The following is an 18,987-nucleotide window of genomic DNA, read 5'->3' as shown; positions in this document are numbered from 1 at the left end:
TCCTGATGTCTATCAGTGGATAAATGAGCAATAGTCATGGAAGACTCTTTAGCAACCTCAAAAAAACAACTACTAGCACACAGAACAGTGTGGATGAATCTCCAGAGAGTTAATGAGAAAGCAAATCCCTAACGGTCACATCGGTATGGTTCCATTTACATAACATTCCGGACACGATGACAGTATGGAAATGGAGATCAGATTAGTGGTTTCCAGGTTTTAAGGAGAGGTCATAATGGGAAAGATGTTTAGTGTGATTATAACAGGGCACCATCAGGGATCTTTGGGATGATGGAAATGAATGTTCTGTGTCTTGACTATATCAATGTCAGTATCTTAGTTGTGATGTTGTAGTATAGCTTCGGAAGATGTTATCATTGGGTGAATCTGGGGAAAGGTTACATTTCTTATATTTCTCATAACTGCATGTGAATTTACAATGATCTCAAGATAAAAAGTTTAATTAGAAAAATGGATCTGAAGCAAAAATGGCAACATGTATTTATTAAAATAGTACATGAGTGCATATTATATAATTTTCTGTGTGTTTTATGTCCAAAATTCCTTTGTTTGAAAAAAAAAAAAGTACTTCAAGACTCAGGTCAAATGTCACCTCTACTCAAGGCTACTGTCAGTTAGAATTACGTTAATTGCTCTTTCTCCAAGGCTCTATGGGGACAGAATCAGAATGAGAACATCTTATGTCTACCACTGGCTATTCATCTTTCCTCACACCCCTTCTTAGCCCTGGATTTAGTCCAGGGCTTTGAATATAATTGTTATTCTTATTGATACTGTTATTATTATACATTTAGTTGTGTTCTAGGCTTCTAAGTTAATAGGAAAGAAAAAAACCCCACATGGTTTGAGTCTTCGTTTGATAGAGAAAACAAAACAGGCCAAACAAATACGATAGAAGTTGTACAGAAATTCAAAGAAACCATAAGTTTCTCATGTGAGGAAAGTACCCACAGTGCACTTTGTCACAGCTGCCACTTTGCCCAAGAGGACAAGATATGGTCTGTGGAGTGGAAATTCTGTTTTTGCTCCTTTGCTGCTGGCTTCTCCGCCTTTGTGTTATTCCGAATGCTTTTGGTGTCAAGTAGCAGACGTTGAACTTAACCGCTTAAATGGCGAGTAGCTGCCTTGGCCCGCAGGACTGGGGAGCCGGACTGGTGTTGTGGCCGAGGTGGCCGCATCTACGACTGTAGTTTTAGGTCCCTAGGCTCTGCCCTCTTTGTGGGCTGCCTTCACGGGTAGGCCAATGTCGAGACGTTCTGGGCCTCATGTCTCTCCTCAGACAGAGGAGACTTAAGGAAAGCTCTCTCCTCACCTGGGTTGCTCGCTGGCCCATTGCTGAACCAGATGCTGACAGCAGGGTTGGGATTCTGAACATACCAACCAGGTGCCCTGCCCATGCCAGGCACTCAGCCGCTCTGATGACCTGACTGTTGTGCTGAGCAAAACTGAGATTCGGGAGCGGCGATGGAAGCTATTTCCCTATCAACCCTCATGCAGGTGGCATTTATGCCTCTCTCTTTCTGCAGATTTACCGTTTTCTTTCTTTCTTTTTTTTTTTTAATGTTTACTCATTTTCAAGAGAGAGAGGTGGGGCAGTTTTGGGGGGGGTGTGCAGAAGATCTGAAGCAGACTCTGGGCTGACAGGAGCGAGCCAGATGTGGGGCTCGAACTCAAGAGCTGTGAGCTCATGACCTGAGCCAAAGTCAGATGTTCAACCAGCCGAGCCCTCCAGGGGCCTCGGCTCAGTTTTATTTCTATTGGTGCCAAGGGTTCTGAACTGATTTGAATTTAAGAGAAGGGAGGAACTTCTTCCACGCGTTTTCTGTCCATAATGATCTATGCTAAAAGGCCCCAGGCTAGGGCTAGATGGGGAATGTTACCCACTAACCGTCACAAGGAGGGGTCCCCAGGCTTGGGGAGAGATGACTCAAGCAGACCTCTGATTCCATGTGGATAGCAAGCCAGAGAATGCCTGGCAGGTGACAGGCAGCCAGGAATCTGTCACCAGGTGACAGTCCCTTAGTGGGGTGGGTGAAGTTGGTGAGTTTCCCTAATAGCAGACTAGAGGCCAGAATGTCAGTACGAAGACTCTCAGGGGGCAGCCCCAGACACAGTAGTGTGTTTCTGGTATGTGTTTAAAAGCACAAAGGTTGAAGGTACGTCCAGGGGGGACAGGAAACCAGCCAGAAAGAGGGCTGGGAGAATGATGCATTCCTGCTTTAGGATTTAAAGGGAATAGCTAAGGTCCTGCATCTTGAAGTAACAAGATACTCGAGGTCTACGCGTCTGCTAATGAACATCCCAGTTCCGTGCGGTCTCCTTGGATTAGCAGGATAATGTTACTTTCAGGCTCCGCTGTGTTTCACTACATGAAGCCTTTTTTGTAATTAAAGAAAAACAGCTACAACATTCAAAGTGAACTTGCGAACTTGGATTAAAAGCAGATAAACAGAGGACCCACTGAAGGCTGGAGACAATGTTATTTAATGTCTGCCATTAATATTAAGAGATTATTTTCTCTAATTATCTCACTTACTTATTTGACATAGCTTGAGATATTTATGGGACTGACCTGGTAAAGACTTAGTGGCGATAGAAAGTACTGTGAGCTCTGGAAATAAAAAAATAAAAGAGAGAGAGAGAGAGAGAAAGAGAGGGAGAAAGAAAAAAGAATTGGGGCACAGAAAAAATCATTTTTTCTCTCTTCTCTCTGACAACTTCTAGAACACATGAGGAACTATTAATAGTGCCGGTTTCTGAGCAAGGGGGCTGGAGGCTGGGCAGGTAGGGAGAGGAAATTTTGCTTTCACTACTGCTCTGTGAAATAGGCACTTTTTTCATTCACCATGAGCTGAAATGACTATTGCAATTTGTAGAAAATAAGTAAAACAGAAAGAAAGGAACAGAGTTCATTAAGTGTATTCTGAGTTTATGGAGAAAGTTGGGACTGGATTTTTCCATTCTCAGTTGTGTTATGACCGTCCTATTGTCTTGCCTGTGAAGAATTCGTGTTTGAATTATCCTGGGCAGCCTCACTCAGTAGAGGAAGAATGTAAGTAACTGATTTTAATAACAATAAAGGACTCAGATCCTAGACTGTATCCTTTGTAAAGATGCTTCACGTGCTAAATATCACCAGGAAGTCTCCGCTAAGCCTTAGCTGCACTATTGTCATAAATACCCCAGGAAATGCCCAAAGATCAGGCACAGCTCATTAGGAAATGTAACAGAGTTATAACTGAACGCAAGTGACAGATTTTAATTCAGCTTAGCCCAATAGTGCAGAAAAGTCCAACCTGGATTCTGTTTGGGCGGGGGAGGGGATAGGATGTCATAATCAAGGCACAATTTCAAGGAAAGAATGACTTCTTAGCGGGTTACAGAGTAAATGTCTTTAAAGTTTCACATGGGCATGTACGATTCTGCTACCGACATCGAAAAGTTAAACAAAATTCCCTGTATTTAACAAGGATTTGCGTGGAATCTGGCTTGCTCCTCACACTTCCAAAACATCTGAGCTAACCTGGAATTTGTAACAACTCTTTGGTCTTCGAAAATATAAACTCAAATTAGATTCCCCAGACCAGAAACTCAAAGCAAGCAAAAATATTATGACAAGTGATCACCTTAAGCTAATGTATTTGTAATACTGCTTACTTTTTTCATGCTAGTATTTTGGTAACAGTTCATAAGATAAATTGTTTTACCTGTTTTTCCCCCTTTAGACTGTCACTGAAATCTATATTACATTGAAATCTACACTGCTGATGAGAACAAGGCCAGGGCTAAATTCTGCAGAAAGCTGGAAGTTGAAGAGCCAACCAGGAGCATCTTTTCAAACTTGCAAACATGAAACATTTAGTTATCTTTCTCTTTTCCTTTTATTTCATCTTTCCTTCCCTTACTCTACTGCTCCATTCTATCTTCTCTTCTCTTTTCCTTTTTTACTTCCTAAAAAAAGAATGAATGCTGGATATGATTTGGGGTGAGGGCAGGTGATAGTATCTATTGAATACTTTTGAGATGGTTGCTACCGAAAGGTTTTCACTTAAGGTTTTGACGTTGAAGATCTACCCTGCCTATAAAAACTTCTATTTGAAGAACACGTAGAAACAAAAATATAAGCTTCTGATTAACAACAGGGCTGTAATAATTTAGGCAAGTGTGACGGTTTCTTTTCCTTTAAGTCTCTCTAATGTTATTTACTTGATCTGGAGACCTACGAAATTCAACGGTCTACCTCTTGAAACGGTCTACCTTTTGCGATAACTACAAAAGGCGCCTTTGTTTCTCTGTATGAGGTTTCATACTTTCTGAGGTTGGGACTAAGAACCAGAGTTAGTAGGAAACTATTTTAAATAGTTAATTTCAGAATAATGTGTGCTCCTTGGAGCCATGTAGTCAAAGAATTGGCTTTGCTTGGGGCTGAGCAAACAGACAGCAGGAATAAAAGCTTAGGAGAAAGCCGAAACCAGTTTCTCAACCTTGGCAATAATGACATTTGAGGCCAGATAATCCTTTGGGGGGTGGGGTGGGGGCTCATGCAATGTAGGATATTTAGCCGCATCCCTGGCCTATACCCAACAGATAGTCTTAGTGCCTTCCCCTCCCCCAAGATGTAACAACTGAAAATAAAATGTCTCTAAATATTGCCAAATGTCTCCTGGGGGTCACAATTGCTCCCCATTGAGAATCACTGACCCAAATTCAGCAGAGTAAGTGTTTAATGGACAGTCTCTGGGAGTTATTTCGGAAACTTAAAAAAATTAAAAACTGTAACAGAGTATAACTGTACACGCCTCTTCATTTTCCTTGGTCATTTGCCTAAGATGACCTGTCACAGCCTCTCCCAGGGGACACAGACCCGCTCCAGGAATGGGTTTTGATGACCTAATAGATCTTTTCCTGTCTCAGTATTCTGGCTAATGACAGCATAATCAATGTGCTGATGCTGAAAACATGCTGAAGAAACAACGGGAACAGAGTCAAATTCTCCTGAAGAAAGATTTTTTTTTTAGTAACCGGGGCCAAACACAGCATTGCAGTGTACATTTTTCATAAGGCAGAAAACGTTAGAGATTCGGCCCTTTTATTATGGTCCTGTCCAGCCCATATCCGCATCTAGATGGAGCTCAGATATAGTGACAAAAGCAGAAATCTTGAAATATGTAACCAGGTGGCTTAAAAATCACAGCCAAATCTATATATTCAGTTTGGCAGGAAAACACCTTCTTTCTTTTTTTGGGAGAGATATCACACTATGCCTCCCAGATTCTGCTGAATTATGAAATGCAGAAATTGAGACGCAGGGACAAAAAAGAAACCACTTTTTCCCTTTCTTCTTATCTTTTCCTTTTTTCCCCCTCCATTGTGGTGTTCACAGATATAAGAAAAGTTGATTCAACACATCTGGATTGTGAAATCAAGCACGAGGCATGGATGTGTTGGTACAAGTATTGCGTACTGTCAATGTTCAATTGAACACTGAGAATCAAGCAGCTGCCCTCTCTGTGGCTTGCAGAACTTTTCACGTTGTACAAACCTGGGACAGGTCTTTTGTTGTAAAAGCTGAACATTATTCCATGAAATGCTTCCTTAGGGGGTGGCTGGTCAACTGGCTACCCCGGTCATGTAGCATGATGTGCCTGGAAACGTCTCCTTCTGCTAGGAGAGGTAAAGAGGGGGTCAGAGAAGGGGCCAGCCAACTGATAAGAATTTCACTTCATTGATAATCATTATTATTATTTTTGAGAGAGAGAGAGAGAGAGAAAGAGGGCACAAGTGAGAGAGAGGGGCAGGGAGAGGGAGAGAGGGAGAGGGAAACCCAGAAGGGGCAGAGAGACAGAGAAGTGAGGCTCGTGCTCATCCGATGTGGGACTTGAGCTCATGAACCGTGAGATCATGACCTGAACCAAAGTCAGATGCTTGATGACTGAGCCACCCAGGCGCCCTCACATTTTGAAAATTATTAATGTTTCCTCAATCTCAGTAACAGAATTTACCATTAAAAGCCTGACCTTCAAGCATCCTACACTATGAACAGATGAGATTCTCTCTTCTGTCTGCCTCCTGGGTTTTCCCATGTCTAGCTTTAACCCCGGTTGTTTCCTTTGTCTGGGTTGGTCTTTCTTCCCAGGGCCAAGTGCCCTCCAAACCCTGCCCATCTCAACTGCCACCTCCTCCATGGAGTGTTCTGTCCCTCATTCATTGAGACCAAGGAAGTCGCTCAGAGCTGCCTTAGCACATTGTCTTCCTATTCCTGGATACTTCTCCCTTCCAGCAAAGGATCTGTCTCTGGTTCCTTGCTCTGTTTCTCATACCATGTGGCTTAAGGGCACTGTATCCAGTAGATAACATGTTAACTGACTCTTTAGATACATATCCATGTCTGAAGTTTATTCAACTCTAAGTGTGTCTGTCTGGAGGTCAAGATAACGGGGTCAAGCTCCCCTCCAACCCCATCAGTTGAAGAAACACAAATATGGGTTTTAGTTCAACTTGCTGGACTAATGTTGCAATTGTTCCCTGTGCAAACATGTGTCAGCATTTTTGCTACCATTCTGACTACAGATCTGTGATGAACAAACTCCCTAGTAATCACAGGCTGCTTCTTGAAATGGGGCATGTTACTAAAGACACACCATTCTTTTCTTTCTATGTTGTATAACAAGCCAACTTGCTCATTCATATTTAGAAATATAAAAACAATTATGTCACCCAATCCAATCCCTTTACAGGGATGCCACTGCAGGAGAGATGTTGAAATGATCCCATGTCCAACCTTTCTGAAAGATGAGAAAGAACATTCTAGAAGTGAATTCTCACAAATCAGGAAGGACGATGTCTAGAGTTCCTAAACCCAATGGCTTGTTATTTATATAAATTGATATTTGGATTAAAGGAACTATTTGAGCTGAATATTTCTAACCACAGAAGGAGAGTTAGATTTCTTTAACTTGGCCTGGCTCTGAGTTTCTCTGTCTTCCTCCTTTTGAAGAACTGAATGTTGGCAAAAACAGTTTCATGTTTTCTGCCAGTTTGTGGTCATTGCCTCTTTTTCAGTATTTGAGATTTGGACAAAATTTATTCTGTCTCCCAGATATTGTGCTGTTCGTTGGGTCTCAGATAGTACTGGGGAAAAGGTAATGGTGTTTGGTGGGCAGAGTATGGAAGGACACCTGATTGGGGTCCTGGTTCTACCACTATTGGCAATTTGGTTTGGGGAAAGCCAGTTAACCTCTCCTCTCCCTCCAGTCCCTTCTCTGGAAAGTGACGACAATAACAATACATACCTTCTAGAATTATTGCGGGATTTTAATGAGATAATGCAAGTGAGCATGTATCAGAAAGTTGTTCAATGTCATGTCAGTGCCAATGCTGGTGTCACCAGACTCTCTGGTATCCAAACCTGACACTCATTTCAACAATATTTGGTGTTTATGAACACCTTCTCCGCCTGTGGTACAGGGAAGGCAAGCAAGAGGGGCTGACCTTGCCTTTGGAGGGCACTTAACCTAAAAATGAAGTCGAGGAGACATGTGAGTTTGGTCACCATTGCTTTGTGAATCTGGAAAAGCAGCTTATCTCTCATGAGTCATGGTTTCTTCAACTGAAAAGAATAGTAGTAACACCTACTTTTCAAAAACAAAGAAGACTGTACACATGAAGTATTGAACCCAGACTCTCCCTGTGTAGTTGCTCAGTAAATGGTACCTTTCCAAGGGCATAAGAGAAACACCAACCCAGTAATCAAGGCTTCAAACTAATAAACAAGAGCCAAGAACCAACCATTCCATCTGGTTGAAACAAACAAACAAACAAACAAACAAAAATCTGGCCAGGCTTCACTTAAGATTGAAATCTGGCCTGAGGCTTGAAGGAGAAATAAATTTCTGCATTTGAAGATAGTGGTGGCAATGAGTAATAAGTGCCTGCATTGTCTGGAGCACTTTACATGCACTGACTCAGTTAATACTCACCAGACACAGTCAGCATTTTCATCTACTTTGCAAATGAGAAGATCGAGGCACAGAGAATTGAGGTGGCCAACCCAAAAATCCCTTCTCTGTCCATGAAATGCTGCTAACCTTTGATTTACCCCGGAGATTCATCTGAAAAGCTTTCCTTAGTCACCTCTCATCAAGTCTTAGGAATTACGTGTGCTTTTTTAAAAGGTTAGACCTGCCATTTTGTTAGGCCTGCACAGGAGAATGCCATTGTGTTCGTGTTCAATTAGTCACATCGGCATTTAGGTTGTGAAAAGTACTTTGGCAAAGTCCATTGAAGGAAACAAGAAAGGCCCGTCGGTCTTTAAAACACAAACTGCTACAAAAATGTACATTTTTCTTAAGAAGCATAAAGCCTCAGTACATAGAGTTTGTAATGCGATTTTGTGTGAGATTCCTCCCCCCCACCCCCCACCCCACCTCTCAAATTCAGAGTTTTATGGAGATGATCTCCTTGGGGTTCAAGTATCGGGTTTTCTTTTAAATAGAATCATGATGTCTTTATATATCCCAATATTGTTGGCATATAGATTCAAGATGGCTTCCTCTGCAGAAGTTAATTGGCTGGGACGATGGTTATTCACGGGTAATACATTCCCTGCCTTACTGTTACCCTTGGGCCTGGCGTTTCATTAACAGTCCAGAGAGCGTGTCTCATGAAGGCTTTCTGGGTCCTCATCACATGAGCTCACCTCTGCATGCAAAATTAGAGCCACTGAAACATAGTTCGCATAAATTATTCCATCATTCAACCACAAAACCAGGTTTCTTTGGGCAAAATATTTCTGACTCTTAAGTAACTTCCCTGTATGCACATCTGCTTCCCAACCAATGAAGGCAAGCCTAATGCTCTGTTAGAGGGATCTGGGCAACGCTTTGTTTTTCGGCCCCAAAGATCCAAAGGTCAGCTAGGAACATCTTTAGTTAAAAAAAAAAAAAAAATTCTGTAAAAATGACTTGCTGGAAATGTTATCAGTTTTTCCTCCCATAAAGACATGTAAATACCACCAGTGAGTAATACACGAAGGAGAGAAATAAATGCCATCATTTGTGTTTAGCCTTTCTACAATGTTGATTTTTCCCTCTGTTTCCTTACTTCAACAACCATTGGGGATGTTTTTGCTACTGATCAGTACTCATCCCAGAACAAAGGCCTTATTCACTCATTTGTTTATTCATTCAACCCTTTATGCATCTCATATATATATATATATACATATATTTAAAGTTTATTTATTTATTTTGAAAGAAGCAAGCAAGCAGGGGAGGGGCAGAGAGAGGGAGAGATAGAATGGCAAGGAGGCTCTGTGGGGTCAGCTCAGAGCCCGAGGTGGGGCTTGAACTCAGAACTCACAAATTGTGAGATCATGACCTGAGTGGAGATTAAGAGTCAGATGCTTACCCAGCTGAGCCAACCAGCTGCTCCTATGCATCAACTATTAATTGAGAACCTCTTGAGTGCCTAGCACTGTTTAGGGCACTTGGAATACATTTGTGAAAAAGAAAATTAGTGGAAAACATTCCTGCCCTCCTGGAGCGTGCCTTCTCACGGGAGATCGTTGCACAGTAAACAGTAAACAGGGCAAGTATGAAGTGCCCCGGGAAAAGTAAAATTAAAACTCAAAACAAAAAGGAGGAGAAGGAGGGTAGGCTAATGGGGATGGTGTGTAGGTTAAACTGGGCCATCAGGATACTCCCCGTGGAGAAGCGAGGGAGGTGGCCAAGCAATACCCAGTCTAAAGCAGAGTGAGGGCCCCAAGGAGGAGCCTGGTGTCCTTCTGATGGAGGCAAGAAGGTCGGAGTGGCTGGGGCTGAGAAGACAGGGGAAGGAGGAGCCTTGTGGACAGGATGACAGCTGGGGGTGGGAGGTGGGGTGTAATATGGGATTTTGAGTGGCAACAGGACATGATCTGAATTAAAGCCTCAAAAGACCCCTCTAGCATTTGGTTGAAAATGGACAGTGGAGGAAGGTGAACATGGGAACAAGAAGACCAAATGATTTCTTAAACAGAAATCACATCAGAAAGCATGAAAACCTCTTTGATCTGCATCATTTGAACCCAGATTTTGAAGTAGAACACAAAAGACACCATACCCCCTCAGTTCAGCCCCTCTCTTGCACGCCCCTCTCTTGCACGCCCCTCTCTTGGAAGAAAATGTGGTCACCCTCCTCAGCACAGGCTGCAACTTTCCTAGCCTGTGGCTTCTTCCACTTTGGCGGAGCACTGCATTTAGGCTAACTTGGTAGCTCCCTTCGGGGGCTGTACACTTATGCCACAGAAAGCAAATCATCAGTCAAGGGGTACCAAGGCAAACATAGGGCTGGAAAGTTCCAGAAGTAGTTCTGGAATGCTTGGTGATGCAAGCAAAGATCAGAATCAAGAAAGAGGGCCACCCCTGGGCTCTACAGTCAACATGGTCTAACCCATAGAGCGGGCACATAGAGCCGCTCTCCTTTGATATTTAGAGTGACGAGATATAAAGTACCACACCGTCCCTACTCTGTCATTGCCTTTGAATTTCATGAGGCAGCTTAGACATGCATCAATTTTTTTCTTTTTATTTATTTTAAAATGTTTATTAATTCTTTTTAGTAATCTCTACGCCCAATGTGGGACTTGAACTCATGACCGTGAAATCAAGAGTCGTATGATCCTCTGACTGAGCCAGCCAGCAACCCCTATTTTTTTCTTTTTCAATATCTAACAGTAGGGATGTAGTCCAGAGAGAGAGAGAGAGAGAGAGAGAGAGAGAGAGATCACTGTTATAAAAGAAGGTGTCAAACATTAAGACGCAAGACTTATGGGCAATAATGATGTTGGGCTTGAAACTTCTAAAGGACTGTCTTTGTAACCAACGTAAACGTAAGGAAGTCAGCAAGATAATTCTTGGGGCTCTCTTCATTATTTCACATGACTGAAAATGTAGGAGCACAGCTTTAGAAGAAATCTCAGAAGACATCACCGTCCTGGAAAGGGAGGTCTCTGGGCCTCTGCTGAAGCCAGTAAAGCCATCAGAAAGTTTAAATGGGACTGCGGGGACATGTCTACTCACAAGGGACAGGAAACAATGTTGGAAGGTCCTTTAGCCATAGAATGGCAAACAGGTTGCAGACCGCATTGCCTCCTGGGAGTAACTTCTGGAGTGCTGAGTTTTGAAGGATCCTGAGGTGTTGGTTTGGACATGGTACCATGTGGACCAAGGATGCCTGCCCGAGGTGGAGGGGGTGGGAGTGGTGTGCATGGACCACGTGTTTATCATTCCTGACTGGCTGGTCGTCTTGCCTTCATATTTGCCTACATTTCAATCATCTTAGGGGCGCCTTGGTGACTCAGTTGGTTAAGTGTCCTGCTCTTGATTTCGGCTGGGGTTGTGATCTCACAAATCGTGGGGATCAAGCCCCTTGTGGGGCTCCATGCTGGACATGGAGACTTCTTGGGATTCTCTCTCTCTCTCTCTCTGCCTCTCCCCTGCTCATGCTCTCTCTCTCTCAAAATAAATTAAAAAATATGAAAAAATTGGAAAAAAATAAATCATCTTAGAAAAATGAGGTGCTATTCTATTTTTAAGAGGTTTGCAGAGGACATTATATAAACTTGTTTCCGAAATGGAAATGCAGAGATTGCCACTTAAAATAAATCCTCCTTGCATTATCCGAAGCTTTTGTTGCTTTGATGTAAAGCTCTTTTCCTTTGTCTTGACCTTGGTGGACATTGGAAGAGCGCCACGTCCTGGGAGCCCACGGTGGTGTCCTGGCCGCCACGTGCCTCTGTGGGAGAGACCTTGGACTCTCTAGTTGCTCTAACCAGCGACTCCTTCAGTCCAGGGTGTCCCTTCTCTCGGCTCCCTCACCCCCACCTTTGTCACCCCTGCTGGCAAACTGGGGTCTTCGGACTGAGACAGAGAGAGCCTCAGGGACCTGGTGTGTCGTGGAGAATCTGCACCCTTTTCCTGCCTCTGCCCACAGATCTTTTGGGGGCCTTTTTTGCTTTACCTCTCAGAGGCTGCTCTCCCCACTTGTCAAACGAGACGGATTTTAACCTAGGCACACGGACTGGCCTGAGATTATAAGTTATATGTTCAGCACGTAGTTCAGGTATGGCGTCTTTTATCAGAGGCTCAGGATGAGCTGTCACCGCCACATTGTTAGGAGTCACAGGCATAGGTGATTTCTAACATTCTTTCCATCTGAAACATGGCTTGTGAAAATCCCTCCTCGTGTTCGGATCACTGTGTCTCATGCTCACAGCTGCAGAATGGGGCAGAGCCCTTTTCCATTTCTTACAGAGAACGGGCCCGTCTTAATATTAAAGGACCGATATTAATCAAATTTGCAGAAAATGACTAAGGCAGACCAAAAACGTAACCTGGGTGAGAAAGAGGAAGTAGCATTGTTAAAATTACCTTGAAAGCCCATGAGTATGAAAAAGGACACATCGGTCTAGAAGATTCCCTTGTCTTTTGAAGGTCATGCATCAGAGGCAACGTCCATGTTAGACGGGAGATGGTCCTTGAGGGACCTGGGAAGCGGTGACGGTGGCCGACCCTATCCCAGCTGTGGTCCAGGGGAGCGTTGGTTTCACTGACTGTATTTGTTTTTAGGGCTGTTAGTTTCACACACTAGGTAGCTGAAAACAACAAGAATTCATTCGCTCACAGTTCTGGAGGCTTGGAGCCCAGCATCAAGGTGTCAGCAGGCCCACGCTCCCTCCGAAGGCTCTAGGGAAGAATCCTAGGACAGTTTCTGGCTATCGCGACAGCGTCACTCTGGTCTCTGCCTCCGCTGCTCACGGCCTCCTCCCTGTGTGACTGTGTGTGACCTCTCGTCTTCTTGGAAGGGCACCAGTCACTGGATTTAGGGTCCACTCTGAATCAGGAAGATTTCACCTTGACCTCTGCAACTCATCACATCTTCACAAACCCTATTTCTATATAGGATCACACACCTGATGTCCCAGGTGAGTGGGGGACGCGATTTAACCCACCACGCCAAAACTGTTGGAAGTTTTTCTAAAATCAGATTGTACTCGTGTGGTACTTAGGATATTAAAAAAATAACAGTAATAACAAAAAAGCGTGTTCTGGGAAGCCAGTGCGTACGTATACACACACATAATATTTGCTCACTTGGTCCGGCTGAATTGCAGGTGAGCTCATGGATGGGAAGACAGGAGACTATAATACTAATACCTAACAGTTGTAGAGTGCTTACGATCTTCCAGACACTGTTTTAAGTGCTTTTGCATGTTAAATCACTTAATCTTCACAGTGCTCTTATACAGCAGGGGATAATATCATTCCCATTTTACAGGTGGGAAAACTGACGTACAGAAAAATTAAGCGACTTGCTCAAGCTCCTGGGGGAAATCAGGATTGTAATCCAGATGGTCTGACTCAGAAATTGCACTTATAACTGTCCTGCTGTACTGCCTCTTTGTGTGTGCAAAGCACACTAGGAAATGTAGGTGTGATTAAAAAGAACTTCTCACCACTTCCTAAACACTTGCAGACACACACACTCCTCCTCCCCCTCCCAAGAGAACAGTAATAAACGTGCACGTAGCTTCTATGGTTAGATGCATTTGGAGCATTTAAACTGCCGAAATCCATTGAACTAGATGCGGTCAGATATTTGTTCGGAACAGATGAAAGCGAGTATGGACTGGGTAAAGTACAGTTCTTCCTGCACATCACCGACGGCCTTACAGGTTCCCCAGACCACAAGTGGTTTCGGCCAAGCGTGACAGTATGACATCATACTGGTCAAAGAGTAGCCACATATCCAGGGTGGGGTTTCACTTACAGCAGCTTCTAGCAAATGGCTGCTACACTGTACTTGGGGTTGACCTGGCGCCTTACAAGCCAACACACACCGAGGGAAGAAAAGGGAATTCATAGGCCTATTTAAAAGAAGAAGAAGAATGATTGCAGTGCTTACATAAATGCCAGGTGCTGTACTGAGTATCTCGCCTCCTGCGATCCTTACCACAACCATCTGATTCATTGGTAGCCTCAGGGCTGGGACGGTGACTAATAATAAAGTGGTAGGTTATCCTGCTGATAAAAATGGCAATGAGCTTGTTCCTGTAAACTTCCTCCAGGGGCTTCCCAGCCTCCAAAGTGGACTTGGCTATACGGTGCTGTGCATACTCGGACAAATCCGTCCGGCAACAATCACCTAAAGGAATATTAAGGACGTTTTCACTGTCGGAGCTTGGCGTGTGTGGCTTTTCAGATAATTTTTCTTATCTAAATAACTTCTGGAGAGGAAACAGGTCCTTCGAGCATACAGCTTGAAGCTCTGGGCAAAGGAGGCATCCTCCTAAAGCAGAAACTTCAGGCTAAACCAGCTCAGTTATGGCCCCGGGCGTTTGTACCCTCAGAGGCCAAATCATGATCAGGCACGCACCCACACCGCCTGACTTCTCTCCTGTAGGATCCGCTGAGTTGCTTAGAGCATCCCACAGACAGCGCAGTGCTGACCCTGGAGAGTATTAAATCGTGGGCTCTGGAGTCAAATGACCACCTGCAAATCTCACCTCCCTCCCTTCCCAGCTGTGTGACCTTGGCAAAGTCCTCGACTCGGGAGTCTTAGTTTCTTCATCTGTAAAATGGGCACAACAATAAAACGTAGCACCAGAGGCTGGGCGTGAGGATGAACGGGGTTACCCTCCAGCGTGCGCTCGGCATAGGGCTTGGTGCCCAGCGTCAGGAAATGTTAGTCGTCGTGACTGGGATGCGAACCACGGAGTTCTGTGCATTGCCTGCCTTCTCCAGATGAGGTGTGGTGGTGGCATGGCTCAGCGGGCCTCCGGAGACGTGTCTCTTATTCAGTTCACCTCCTGTTGTATAAGGAGCCATTCTGCCAGCATTCGGTGAGAAATAGAAAAGGAAGATGAGTCTTTGCAGAGACCCACTTTTCAAACGTCTGCGTCCGACCCCTTCCAAACAGAGGGCTGATGGGGAGGGTCCATTTGCCTTTACTGTAAGTCCCACAGGCCCTTGCTGGTGTTTCTTTCCTGACAACTCGAGCAGGTTTCTCTCCCCACAGGGGCCCCTTTCTTTCCCCCGAACCAGAAGGGAAGGTCCCCTTTCTCTCCTCAGTAATGGGCAAGAACAAGGTCCCATTGACAACGTGAATGGAGCGTTTCTTACCCCGAGTCTCTTCCTGCTGCGAGGGCAGAGATCTTTTCTCTCTCCCTCGGCTGTGAAGACCATGAGTCCAGCTCTCCAGAGGCGGCCAGGGCAGGGCAGCTCGGGATGTCCGATTCCGGGACCATCTGATGAAGGAAGGGAAACTGCCCTGTTGCCCAGGCTCTGCAACAGGCCATTTTACAGGCACGCCATGACTTCTGATTCGAGCAAGTCCTAGAATTTTCCCTGGGACACCTGCCTCTGGACGTGCCTGCCCCAACCACCCAGTAACGTCCCCTGCTTTTGCGCCACCTTCCCTTACCCGGCTTCATTTTCTATTAGAGCGCTTAGCATCACCTGGTCCATTTCTGTCAACGTGTTTTTTGTGTGTTCTCCCTCTTGTGGGGACACCCGTTCCGGGGGAGCGGGGACTCTGTCTTGTTCACGACCAAACCCTTTGTGTTTGGCACCGTGCCTGGCAGACGGCAGGTGCTCCGTGGATATTTACTGAACGAATGAATGAAGTCTGAAAGGTATTCTCGTTTTCCCTCTGCAATCCAGAAGATGCCTTTCTGATAAACGGGGAACTGAAGTCTAGTGGCAGTTGTCCTGGGCTTCCAGAATGGCCAGGAGCAGTCAGCCAACCTGGCGTGATCCTTTCAGGGCTTGGCAAACTAGAGATGCAGTTTATGACTTGATCCCTGCTCTCTGGGCAGACAGAATTCAGCTGCTAAGGCAAGACTCACAAAGGACAGAGTAAAGTGAACCCCAGCAGAAGAGAAGGTCTCCATCACCTCGGACAGCTGTGGGGGAGGCGGGTGGGGGGACAGGTCACCGCCTCTCTGTTTATCCTGGCATCTGTAGGGAGAAGGAAGCCAGGTGGCTGCCTGGTGCTGAGGGACTAGGGTCCTTGGGGTGTCTAGTTTCTTGGCGCTCTCTGCAGTCTACCCAGAAACCACACTAATGTTTCCAGGAAGTATGCACTGACTACGCGTCGTCTATAGGTTTTTTCCCCCTCTTTCTCTCTCACTGCTTCTTGCAAATTAAAAAGAGAATCAGAAAGCATTGTTAAAAATAATCAAACCACAGCTAAAGGAGGCTGCTAGCAACAGAAGAAGGGGGGGAAAATCCCAAACGAGTTGAACATTATTCCGCCCATGCTTTATACACGGGGGCCCTGTGATTATTCATTCTGTGAATCCCCTGCGGGGGTCTGGGGAAATTAATGGGGCCACAATTAGTTGCCTTTGCATTACTTAAACAGGCCATAAAAATTAGCATTGGTTTCTGTGGCCACCAGGTGGAAAAAGTCAGGCCGTGAGGAGGGAGGGTGTCAATAAAAAGGAAAAACCCAGGGCTCCAGTTTTCCCAGACTGTAAATGCTCACTGGCATCAGGTAACTCCTCTCAGAATCGAAATCAGCTTGGGGCATCGGGGGTCCCGATGGAAAGGAAGGTAGGAGGGCCCGAGAATCAGAATCAAGGCTGTTGAACAACAACCCAGACTTACCAGCCCGAATCTGGTTGCCTCGGGGAGGACAAGGAGCTTCTGAAACGATGGTTCTCCAAGTTGGGGGCTGGGGAGAGACCTTGGCCCTCAGTCCCAGAGAGGGCTCCTGCCATGTTAATATTTCCAAGGCTCCCAGTAGATTAAAACATGACAAGGTGTCAAAATGGGGCCACGAAGACTGTGGTGTGTTTAAAAATACTGATGCTTAACACATTAGGCCTTTTAATACGCAAGCAAATCAAGGAAACCAGACAGTGGTGCTATTTGCAAGGCGAATGAATCCAGGACTTAAAGGAGGAACTCGGGATGTGCCGCAGGTGGTGAGGACGCACGTGGGACATGCGTGTGCCTCTGGCAATGACTTCTTTCTATTCTGTCGGAAGGTCGCCTTGACCCCGTGGGTAATGCCTTGACCCCGTGGGTAATTCACTTAGAGATTATCGTCCGATCTAAATTTGAGTTCTCCTTTTTTTTTTTTTAATGTTTTTTATTTATTTCTAGGAGAGAGAGAGAGACAGCGTGAGCAGGGGAGGGTCAGAGAGAGAGGGAGTCACAGACTCTGAAACAGGCTCCAGGCTCTGAGCTGGCAGTCAGCACAGAGCCCGACGCGGGGCTCGAACCCGCCTCTCTGCGCCTCGCCTGCAGGTGCTGACCGTGGGGTGGGCAGCTCCGTCCCCCGCTCCTTGGGGCCTCTCCAGGACATTTCCTGAGTCGCCCCTGGGGATACGACCGGAGGTAGCCGCCAAGCAAGTCTGGGTTTAGATTCTTCCTCTCCGAGGTTTGATTTCAGAAATTTGCAAGCTCTTTCACAAAACTGTGGTAGCTCCGACAGAACTGGAATCGTTCCGGGAGCCAAAACAGTGGACACAACAATAAACAGAACCCTGGACCCACGGCGGCGGCGGCGTAGGATTGAAGGAAGCTTTCTTCTCTGCCTCCCACTGCTGCGTTGATTTATTCATTCAACCAATATTTACTGAGTCCCTTCCAAGAGCCAGGCTCCATGCTCAGGAGGAGTAATGATGAGCAAACACAGCCCGAGCCCCCTCCTGGGTGAAGGCCACCATGCAGTGGGGGGCTAGGGACCCTAACTGAAAATCACAAAGCACTGTAAATAGCCACAGCAACAAGTGCTCTAAAGCACAGGTACATGGTACCATGAGTACCTATTATGGGGTCTGGCTTAGTTAGGCGGGACAGGGAGGGGGTCTCTGAAAACCCAGACATTGAGCTGGATCTGAGAGATGAGAAGGGAAAGAGAAGGAAGTCTCTTTTTGGAAGCAACAGTGCATGTGCAAAGGCCCTGAGGTAGGACAGAAGAGACTATAGAACCCTGAGAAGGAAGTGGGGCGGGGGCAGGGTAGTGGAGACTTAAGGTGGTGCCTGGGGCACATTGGAGCTGGGGCAGGGTTGGGGAGACCTAGCATGGTCTGCAGGAAGGAGGCCACTTTCACAGGGCTTCTGGGGCTCCTAGATTTTCTTTCAGCCTTAGAGCAATTGGAGGTCACTGAAAGGCTTTACGCAGAGGGAGGAGACCGGGGAAGCCTGAATCGCATTAGCATTTTGAAAGCTCACTCTGGCTGCAGCGCTAACACTAACATCTCTGAAGGTAATTTCTGCTTCTTAAGCAGAGTCAGTATTCAATTACTGGAAGCAGTAGCTGGTGCAGCGTGGCCCAATCTGGGTTCGAATCTCAGCTTCTTGCTTCATTTCCAGCGTGGCCTTGGGCAAGCCAGCATTTCAGAGCCTCAATTTCCTCAATAAAATGGAGATAATAATACCTCCTTTCGCGTTGTTATGAGGGAGAAGGAGATTTAAGTAAATAAATAGTCTGGTCTGACACGCGACAAACTTCCCTTGGGATTTTTAAAAAGTGGAAACCTGCGTTGATATGACAGAGAATATGAAAAGGCCAAAATTCTGCCCATCACATGGACTTTCAGCTTTACTTGAAGAAAATATTTCGGACTTCACTTGAACTTCACCTTCCTACAGATGGACAGTCTGGAAATGCCTTCTCCTGCTTCTTTAAACAATGGGATCGTGAAACAACCACTTATTAAACTCCTTGTACAAGGTGCTGCAGCCACGCCTTCTGATTTTGACATTTATCGGATGATAAACCGTTGAAAGATGAAGCAAGCCATTGGCTGTGGGTGAAGTGCATTTGTTGGTGATGAATCAGAGTGTGCCGGGTGTCATATTTAGCCAGAGTGGGGCTGGTAAGTACGCCTCTGTTTTGATCAGTCCATGTTTGGGCATTCCAGGGCTGGCATCTCCTGAACACCCCAGGCCCTGCTGTATTGGCGCTCCAGTG

At 45.5% G+C, this 18,987-nt stretch overlaps 1 long non-coding RNA gene across 3 annotated transcripts in view; it reads right to left on the bottom strand.

The window, feature by feature from the left end:
- The window catches only part of LOC120249153, a 32,371-nt gene that overhangs the window by 10,052 nt on the left and 3,332 nt on the right, over window positions 1-18,987 (bottom strand). Inside the window, exon 1 of one of the 3 annotated variants that reach the window (XR_005532781.1) lies at window positions 16,671-17,124. The exons of 1 other annotated variant lie outside the window; for it this stretch is intronic. This is a non-coding gene — a long non-coding RNA (uncharacterized LOC120249153). Of the gene's footprint in view, window positions 1-13,965; window positions 14,135-16,670; window positions 17,125-18,987 lie in introns of those variants that run through there. One more of the 3 variants, XR_005532782.1, reaches the window with a different exon arrangement.

The sequence above is a fragment of the Hyaena hyaena genome, unplaced genomic scaffold (genome assembly GCF_003009895.1).
Source record: "Hyaena hyaena isolate Hyena2069 unplaced genomic scaffold, ASM300989v1 scaffold_628, whole genome shotgun sequence".
Taxonomy (NCBI): Eukaryota; Metazoa; Chordata; class Mammalia; order Carnivora; family Hyaenidae; genus Hyaena; species Hyaena hyaena.
The sequence above is the reverse complement of the archived record's forward strand: the minus strand, read 5'-3'. Positions and strand labels throughout refer to the sequence as shown.